The sequence below is a fragment of the Salvelinus alpinus genome, chromosome 4 (genome assembly GCF_045679555.1).
Source record: "Salvelinus alpinus chromosome 4, SLU_Salpinus.1, whole genome shotgun sequence".
Taxonomy (NCBI): domain Eukaryota; kingdom Metazoa; phylum Chordata; class Actinopteri; order Salmoniformes; family Salmonidae; genus Salvelinus; species Salvelinus alpinus.
This window is the reverse complement of record NC_092089.1, coordinates 45,117,014-45,126,318: the sequence shown is the minus strand read 5'-3', so window position 1 is coordinate 45,126,318 and position 9,305 is coordinate 45,117,014. Positions and strand designations below refer to the sequence as shown.

General features: G+C 38.7%; 1 long non-coding RNA gene across 1 annotated transcript; it reads left to right on the top strand.

The window, feature by feature from the left end:
• The first annotated feature begins 2,845 nt into the window (after positions 1–2,845).
• On the top strand, positions 2,846–8,971 carry LOC139573690 (uncharacterized). The gene is made up of 2 exons (XR_011674641.1): positions 2,846–3,105; positions 5,948–8,971. It is a non-coding gene; the product is annotated as an uncharacterized lncRNA (long non-coding RNA).
• The last annotated feature ends 334 nt before the right edge of the window (positions 8,972–9,305 follow it).

The following is a 9,305-nucleotide window of genomic DNA, read 5'->3' as shown; positions in this document are numbered from 1 at the left end:
ATCTTGTCAATATACTTTTTTGAAAACTTACTCTGAAGTAAAATCATGTCACCTTTTAGCCTATAATAGTTCATTGGAGTACATATCCTACTTTTTATGTTTCTACTTTATAGACATACATTTTCATGATGTAGTTCTCGAAGTCTGCGGTAGACAAACCAGTTTATATGTCAAATCTATAGGTTACCCAAAGGTTTAAGTGATCATCAATAAAGAGCCGTCTGATTAAGTAAAATCATATCAAAAGTAATGTGAGCATTGCATTGTAAAAGGCAATTACTTTATATGAACATGTGTTGTTCATATAAATGTGGAACATGTATTTCTGAAACACTGATTAAGTTGGTGAAAAAGTGACTATGATTTTGTGTGTTGTTGTTCAATCAGATGTCAGCCGGGAGGGGTAGGCCTACGGCTTTGTGACTGATCAAGAGCCGTTGCTCACAGATTTTGACATCTCCAATGCAGTTACACCTCCGACACAGCCAAAACAGCTATGACACAATCGAAATATCAGCTATGTGGGTGTTGGCTTTTGCCAGTTAACGCTTGATCTAATCAAATCTAGGCCTTAGTCAATTGAAAATGTGCTTAGAGTTTTGAAACAACTGCATTTTTGATGATCTGTTTTGAGTTTTGTACTAAGAGTTGTAAAAATGTACCAAATACTTGTGAAAATTGCACCAAAGGGATTTACAAAAACTGTAATTGGGGAGGACGGGCGCATAGTAATGGCTGGAACGGAATAAATGGAATGGTATTGAACTCATCAAAAACATGTATAATACCATTCCATTCACTCGATTCCAGCCGTTATGAGCCATCCTCCCCTCAGCAGCCTCCTGTGGTTTGTGTGTGTGTGTTTCACATGAAAGGGTATATGTGTGTGCACATGTGCCCACTCATTTATCAGTAGAAATTTGACTTAAAAGCTCTGTAAACTATGTAGCCAACATGAAAGCATCTATCAAGGGATGGTGTGAGTGCATGTTTGAATATTGTTTCATCTGTTCTGATACCACAAACCCCCTGGGTAAAATATATTTCTTATGCTCCTCTTTCAAATGTAAATTCATATGGGTTTGATTTTCATGTGTGAACTAAAGTGGTATGGTCAAATGTGCCCAGCTTCTTGGGTATATAGCTTCTTGAATGAACTATGCAAATGGTGTTTGATATGAATTGTGTTCAGTTCAATTCATTTCCATAAAAGAACATGAAGTGAAAATGTCTACTAATTAGGAGGGTAGCTGATCAAAGACTGTGTTTTCAGTTCTCTATTGGAAAGAAAGCAAGAAACAGTCAGCGGCTACAGAAGTGTTAACAGTGGAACTTCCATAGGAATCAACAAATTAGTAAATCTTTGATTCTTACTTACACATAAACTATTGTTTGCCTATACATGTATTGTTTTTGCATAATAATAGCCTGCATGCAGTGAGGGTGTAGATTTATGGAGATTCAGCTTCCCTTTGAGCCAATGACAGCACTGGTATAGGCCCATCGCTGTCCGGTAACTAAACGCCTGAGGCTCAATACCAGGTTATACAGTATATTCTTATACACTGAGTGTACAAAACATAAGGAATACCTTCCTAATTTTGAGCTGCACCCCTTTTTCAGTCAGAACAGCCTCAATTCATCTGGCATGGACTCTACAAAGTGTTGAAAGCGTTCCACAGGGATGTTGGCCCATGTTGACTCCAATGCTTCACACAGTTTTGTCAAGTTGGCTGGATGTCCTTTGTGTGGTGGACCATTCTTGATACACAAGGGAAACTGTTGAGCGTGAAAAACCCAGCAGTGTTGCAGTTCTTGACACACTCAAACCGGTGCACCTGGCACCTACTACCATACTCCGTTCAAAGGTGCTTAAATATTTTGTCTTGCCCATCCACCCTCTGAATGGCACACATACACAATCCATGTCTCAATTGTCTCAAGGTTCTTTGACCTGTCTCCTTCCCTTCCTCCTACACTGATTGAAGTGGATTTAATAGTTGAGATCAATAGGGGGTCATAGCTTTCACTTGGATTCACCTGGTCAGTATATGTCATGTAAAGTGCAAGGGTTCCTGTTTTATACATTCAGTATACGTCACCATTGAGTGCTTTAAACTGCAATGCATAAAATATCCACCAGAGAGCTCTGTGGGGCTTTGTATGCCAGGCCCATCACTGAGTTTTAGATTAGTGAACAACTTCAATGGGGATTTGGTTTTTGCAAGCAGTCTGACCCATCATTCTTAAATGTGGAAGACTAACTGCTTGACATCTGGCTCAGAGCAAATCATGCTAATTGAACACTGAGGTCAAATAACCCACTCTCTGTGACCCAAAACAGTATTGGGCTTCTTATATTATGAATCAAGTAATTCAATCACATCTTACCACTGAGGTATGTCTAATATAGCCTATTACTCACAGACCATTAATAAACTGACTTGCATGGTCATCATTGTTTATTTAGAAAAATAATTCGGATATTAGGCAATAGTTTGGTAGCCTGGACTATCGGGGGACTCGGGGAATGGGATATGAGTCAAAACCAAGATACTAGTCTGTGCAAGGTTTCTCTACATGTTTCTTCCAGCGAAGTAAAAAAAAAATATATATCAAAGGCCAGAATTAAGTGTTTTCTATGTGTTATATCTCTATTTATTGAGATATTCTGCACATTTTGCAATAATTATCTAACATTAAGGTTGTGGAAGAAACAGTTATTCGTATATGTCTCAAACAGAAGCTTATCAATTTGCTATGTCATGAAACACACAGACAGAACCACACCTTGCTTTCTCTCGTGCACTTACACCTGTAAGGATGGATTACTATGGCAACAGGTTGCCACTGGCGACGAGATATTCTACTATATCGCTTTGGTGGGAGTGAGTGAGGTGGACGACAAAAGCTCTGGGTGGATGAGCAGGCAGAAATATTAACAGCTTGAAAGAAAGAGATTGAAAATGGAGAGCAGGGTATGTTTAAATAAAATGCTTGTTATTGTTTTTCTCGCAAAATACTGAAAAATATGAGGCTATTCATAAATGTATTGCCTTTGGTGCGCGCGCTGACGGAATTTCCCGCGCTCTTCTGATACAACAGGTAAGCGTCACGCCATCTTCTCGCTAGTCTAAAGTAGGCCTAATACATTAATTATTTTGAATAATGTTTTGGTCATTTATTTTAGCGTTTAAATGTCATACTGCTCATTGAGTGACATAGAGAAAAACTTGCCTATTTTTGTGTATTGTCATTTTGGCACCTGCGCACAGGCGAGAGAATGCATTCAGTTTTCATTTTAATTTCCCAATGTTGCCCTGATACAATAACACTCGATATCAGAAAATAATTCTAATAGTCTATAAATTCTTATAAAACATATGAAAATATTTATTTATTTAAGGGTGTGTCCTGTTTTCTAAAAATAGCTTGTTTTCTATTATCAAAATGGTGTGGCTTGTCAATGCGCAACACGTGCCATTCTGTTATATTATTTCAGAAGTCAGTACATCCCAGGCAAGTATGTGTTTGTTATGAGATATAGCCTACAATATCCATTCTCGACACTGTAGAATCAATAACAAACGTATGGAACCCATCATACAATAGTACTATTCTCTCCAGATTGACTAATAAAAACATATATTTAATTGATGCTGTTCACAGCCCACCCTACAAAATGACACTAGAAGTCAGCTGTAGAATCGTAAGTCATAAATCAAACCAAAACTCATTCTCTTGCCACTTTGATAGTCAACTCTGTCCATGTCTACACAGGCATGAACAATCATATTCTTTAATGTGTCAACTGCCTCCCTGATTTTTTTGTGTGTAACTGAGGCTTCCATAATGCAACGACAATGCAAAATGGTCAAGTAAATGTGAGGACACTTGATTTTATATTGCCTAACAACAATCAGCAGAGTAAAATGCAGTTGCTAGACTTAATTGCTCAACAATTGTACCTTGAAGGGACAGAATTAAAGAACCGAAGAAGGTAGCCTATATCAAAAGCAATGCTTAAACATGTTCTCTTTTTTTGTAGTCTAAATTATTCATTTCATCATAGTAAGACATGGATATTAGCTTAAATTCATCAACAAGTATATTGTATTAACTAATATAGATTTACATCAGACTGAATTTTTTAAAACCGTAAACTAGACATTCATTTTGGTTCCTTTTCCTTCAGCTGTGCTTACTGCCACATCACCTGTCACTTTCCTATGGCAACACAATAAGCCAGCAGGGTGAAATATCATTCTTGAGTCCTAAGTGTGATGGATTACAGGATGTTCATCCTCTGCCCGTCACAGAGAAGCAGGGTTGAAGGCTTCTCTCCCGAGAGTCACTGGCAGAGATATGTCTAGAACAACGGGCTCTTTCGTCTTCATCCTCACCATAAGCCATCACATAACACCACCGGCTTTGCCTGTCATTCCCTCCCAGGTGACGTTCTCAATCTCTGTGACAACGCTTAATGCTTACAGAACCATGAGGCCTAAATCCAGCCCAAAAGAGCCTCTTAAAGCTCACAATCGAGAGAGCAAAACATTCTAAGACAATGCTGCTGCATGGAGCCTGAACTATTCAAAGCATGTAAATCTTGGTCGGGTGAATTAAGAGGTGAAAAATAGACCAAATTATTGGCACATGGGCTACTAACAGCTTACTACACACCATACACTTAGTATTACTTTCTTAGCTACAGTATACATATCTCCCTGGCATATTAAATAATTTATCCAGCAGCATACAATACATTTTTGGACTCACCTTGTGATGTACTCACTTGAACAATTTTGTCATCAAAGTTTGGCATTCTCTGGATTTATGGTGCTTTCAAGACAACTGGAAACTGGGGAAAAAATGGTTGAATGTTGTTGATGTCTGTGATCTTAAGGTTGTAGCTCTAGATAGAGGCTCAAATTCCGGATTTACAATTCCGAGTTCAAAATGTATTTTCCCAGTCGTAGCTCGTTTTACCCGAGTTCCCAGTTGTCTTGAACTCACTAAAGTCAGATTTTGCAATTCTGAGTTAACAGTTGTTTTGAGTGCGGCACAAATCTTGCTTCATTAACAGCATGGCCAATGTTAAATGTTTATAATTTTAAACTAGGAAAAGAGAACCTTAATCTTAGACTTGGGACCACACAGCCACAGCCACTCCGATGAATTGCAGGCTAATGATTGCTTTGCAGTACTTCCAGTTAGCCACTGATTCCTTCCAAACCACTCATTGTTGAATTTGCGATTTCCAACTTGTTCTGTAATGTTTATGTCCAATGGCCGATGAGCACCGATGTGTTTTATCTATGATTTCTCTTCATTATTTCTCTTCATATGACAAGGATTTAAAAGGATTTGCCTGTAGATTGTCGACTTGATTCATGATGATGACTGCTAGCTAATAATTTGACAGTATGATGTTGACATGATCAGTTCATTCAAAGCTACTGTATAACAGGACTTTACGTCATTTTATCTGTGGCCAATGACCTTGAGCCTTTTTGGATGGGCACTTCTAATGTAACTCTATGGCAGCACCCAAGGGGATAGAATTTTCGATGTCTACTCTTAGACTTGGCGGTGACGTAGTGTCCCCATGAGTGACAGAACACTGAGCCAATCACGGTGCAATGCTCCGTATTTTCTGCTGGCTTGCCCCACCACCACCACCACAGAAAGCACTAAGCTAGGCTGAAACACCTGCATTTTGGAGCTGCCTTACTCAAGAAAACAAAACAGAGACCATGTTTGTATGCAGCTTTATTAACTCAATGATATATATATTTTTTGCATTGTTTGCAAACTGATATGTGACACGTATTAATGCCAAAATAACAAGCAAAACAGGCAAGCCCCACCTGCCCTGAATGACAGGTCGCCACTGATTATATACATTGCATTTACTCATATTTGATTGGTTTGGCTTCCACTACAGGAGCCACCAGTGCTCCAGTATCTTCCCACTTCTGAAAGTGATTATCTAAGGAAGGCAGGAGGAGCAGTGACGAAATGGATGAGGGGTCCAGGATGGCTGAGGGGAAGGCTGCCTTTGTCTTCGTCCTCCTCCTCTTCATCGCCCTGGCCTTGCTCATCGTGCGCTGCTTCCGCATCCTGCTGGACCCATACCGCAGCATGCCCTCCTCCAACTGGACAGACCACACGGAGAAGGACACGTTTGACTACCGCATTGTCTAAGGAGGACCTAAGGAGCTCCCTCGACACTGTATTGCAGTGTCCTTCTCCGTGTGGAGAAGGAGCTCCCTTGACACTGAAGCACTGTCAAATATTGCAATGCTCGAGGAGCAACTTTGTTTATCCAATTTGCCCAAGGACAACATGCTGTATGACTGCAGGTGCCAAACCACCAGGGACACCTTTGTATTAGAGGCAGCCTTCGAGCATGCATCACCTAAGACCTTTCTTTGTTTGCTCTATTGTAACATGTTATATCAATTGCTTCACCAATTACTGCAGTCATAAGCAGTAATTGCCAGCCATTATTACCCTAATGACAACACATGCGAGTGATTCCATACGAAACCAGGACAAAAAAAGGCCATAATTTTGCAGATAAAAAAATGATTTTATCCATAGAATGGTCCTTTGTAAGAAAGATTGTTGACATATATTTGACATTTGTATCTAAAAGCATAATTGAGAAATAATTTATCAAAGTTGTCATATTTATGACATTTTGGCCTTTCCCAGGAGTCCTTAAATTTGCATGATGTGCAATGATGCAAGTCAAAGGAGGGCTGTGATTGGTTACATTGCCTCCAATTTCTCAATATAAAATGGTCCATAAAATTAAAACTAGCAGAGATCCCATTATGGAACTTTGATATGCCCCTAGAGTATATTATGTTCGACAATATATTGAAACATTTGGTAATTTTTTTCAATATTCGTGTTTGTATTTTTAAATATTCATAAATGAATGTACAAATTTTTTATTGAAATCATAATACTACTCATATTACAGAGCAAGCATTAAAGTTTCATATGACACCATTTTGAACTTTTTAGCATCTACAGATGAAACATTATGGAGTCTTACAGGAGGCCTGGGTAAGGCAAAAGTGACATAATATGGCAACTTTGATTCAGTATTTCTCAATTGTGCTTTCCTCCAAAGGACCATTCTATGGATTAAATGTTGCAAAAATCCCTAAATCATGATATTTTATTTGTTCTGGTTTCGTATGGAATCACTTATAAGGAACATCTTCTACCAAATGGCATCATCTAAGGTACCTGCTGTAACACCTATCAAATCTAACTCCCAAAGACACACGCCAGGCTAACTCGTTGCCACTACTATTGCATAATTTCACCACCCCATCCCCTTAACCTTTTACTGCGATGGGCTAAATTAGGGTCACACAGAGTGTTTCTTGGCAGTCTTAAACAAATCTACTTAGAAAAAATGTATACACCTCACGCACATGGTTATGGGTTTTAAAAAATAAGACAATTTTACCAAGTCAGATATAGAGTTGAAATGTATTCAATTTTGAGTTTGCATCCCAATATAAAATGTTATATACATCACAGAATACTGAAATATAACACAACCGTTTGACATAGCAACACTGGATGTTTATTAATTATGAAAGTATGAGAAATATTAATAACATTCCACCCATGAGACCACTTTTGGTCATTCGACTGCAGGAAAGGGCTACAGGTGCTCTATGCAACAGTTCCTCCTGCAAATAGGCCTACATTTCAATTGTGTACTTGTAGTAGTAAAGGAATAAAACTCCATGTAAGAACAGGAAAAACATTTGAATGCCGTTTGAAGCTATAAAGTTGCTTGTTTGCGGCAAGGTCCTCAGTGTATACACAGTGGTCCTCACTGTGGAATTTTTTACTTCAATTGTCTACTTTGGCCAAGGTACAAAATGCACAAACAATCAATCAAGCATTGCTCAAACAAAAATACACTTACACAGAAAAAACCAATGTAGTTACATTTATGCCAACCAGCGCCGTGTGCACTCACAAAGGCTCTCACCCTCATTGAGCTGGTTAATACTTTTTGAAATTGGAAGACAGATATTTCCTTTAACATCAGCCAGCCTATAACATACCATTGATATCCATATCTTTGTCACCCAAGTTATTTGTTTTCTTGCCATCATGGAAAGAGAGGTAGACAATGTTTCAAAGTATCCTTTAAAGAGACCTCATTGTTTTTTGGGTGGCTTCAATGGGCCTTCGATGTTTGATGTCAGCAGTGGGATAAGTGTTAACTATTCAATGTCTGCAATCCAAAAAATGACAAATCACTATTAATGAAAAGGATCCAGAGTCATAAATCTGAATGACCAAATGAGGTTTATTGAAATGTTTACTGTGCCATAACTTGTGCCTAATTATGAACATCTACGAAAGATTCATTCCAGTAGTTCTGTCGTAGATAGCATCTTGCTATAGTTCTATGTAATATCCTTAAAATAAAGCATATCACTGCCCACAGATGGCATGTTAGCAGTGTGCTACATCTGAACAGATTATCACACCTTGGTCTATCCCTTTATGGACAATGTCTGTGGCTCTTTATTTGGGCAACTCCTTAACTGTATGCCTTATAGAGTAGCATGTTTACAGATAGTCAATAGATGACAGAAAAATATGTTATGCACTTCAAGCAGATGTCATACACCTACCAAATGAGTGCTTTCAAACTTTGACATGTCATGTTCTTGTGATAAACTGTGGCCTTTTCCTATCACAATGTATCAGTTTAGTGGTACCTTTCTGTGCACAAGTGTCTTTGCATGTTTTTGCAAAATATCCCCTCCAAGCATGTTGAGTGCTTTGCGCATGTTGATGCTGCTGTTATTTAGTTGGTACAGTACAGTATTCACTGTCACGTTTGAGCCTTCTTTTGAACATGTATTATGCTTGCCTTGAGCCTCTTTCCTTTCATAATAAAAGTAATTACGATGCATTACCTTTTTAGTTTTTTGTTTTAAGAATCAAACATCAGACAAAAAGTTAAGGGGAAAAAACATAATTATTTTTTATTATGCCCTTTCCAAGCTAATGATACGGGTAAAAACGTTAACACTTTCTCTTTAACACATTCTCAGCTTGTGGCAGGGGTGGCTCGCAGCCGTCTGTATCATTTGTGTGAACCCAAGCGCTTTGTCTGGCTCTCATCAGGCCAATAGACACACCTGCTATTGCTCCAGCCGCAGGCAAGGGCTGCTCTTTCGAGCGAGACGGATCCAATACCATGCAGAATAACAATTCACTGTGACACACAAATGGGGTGCCTTGATATA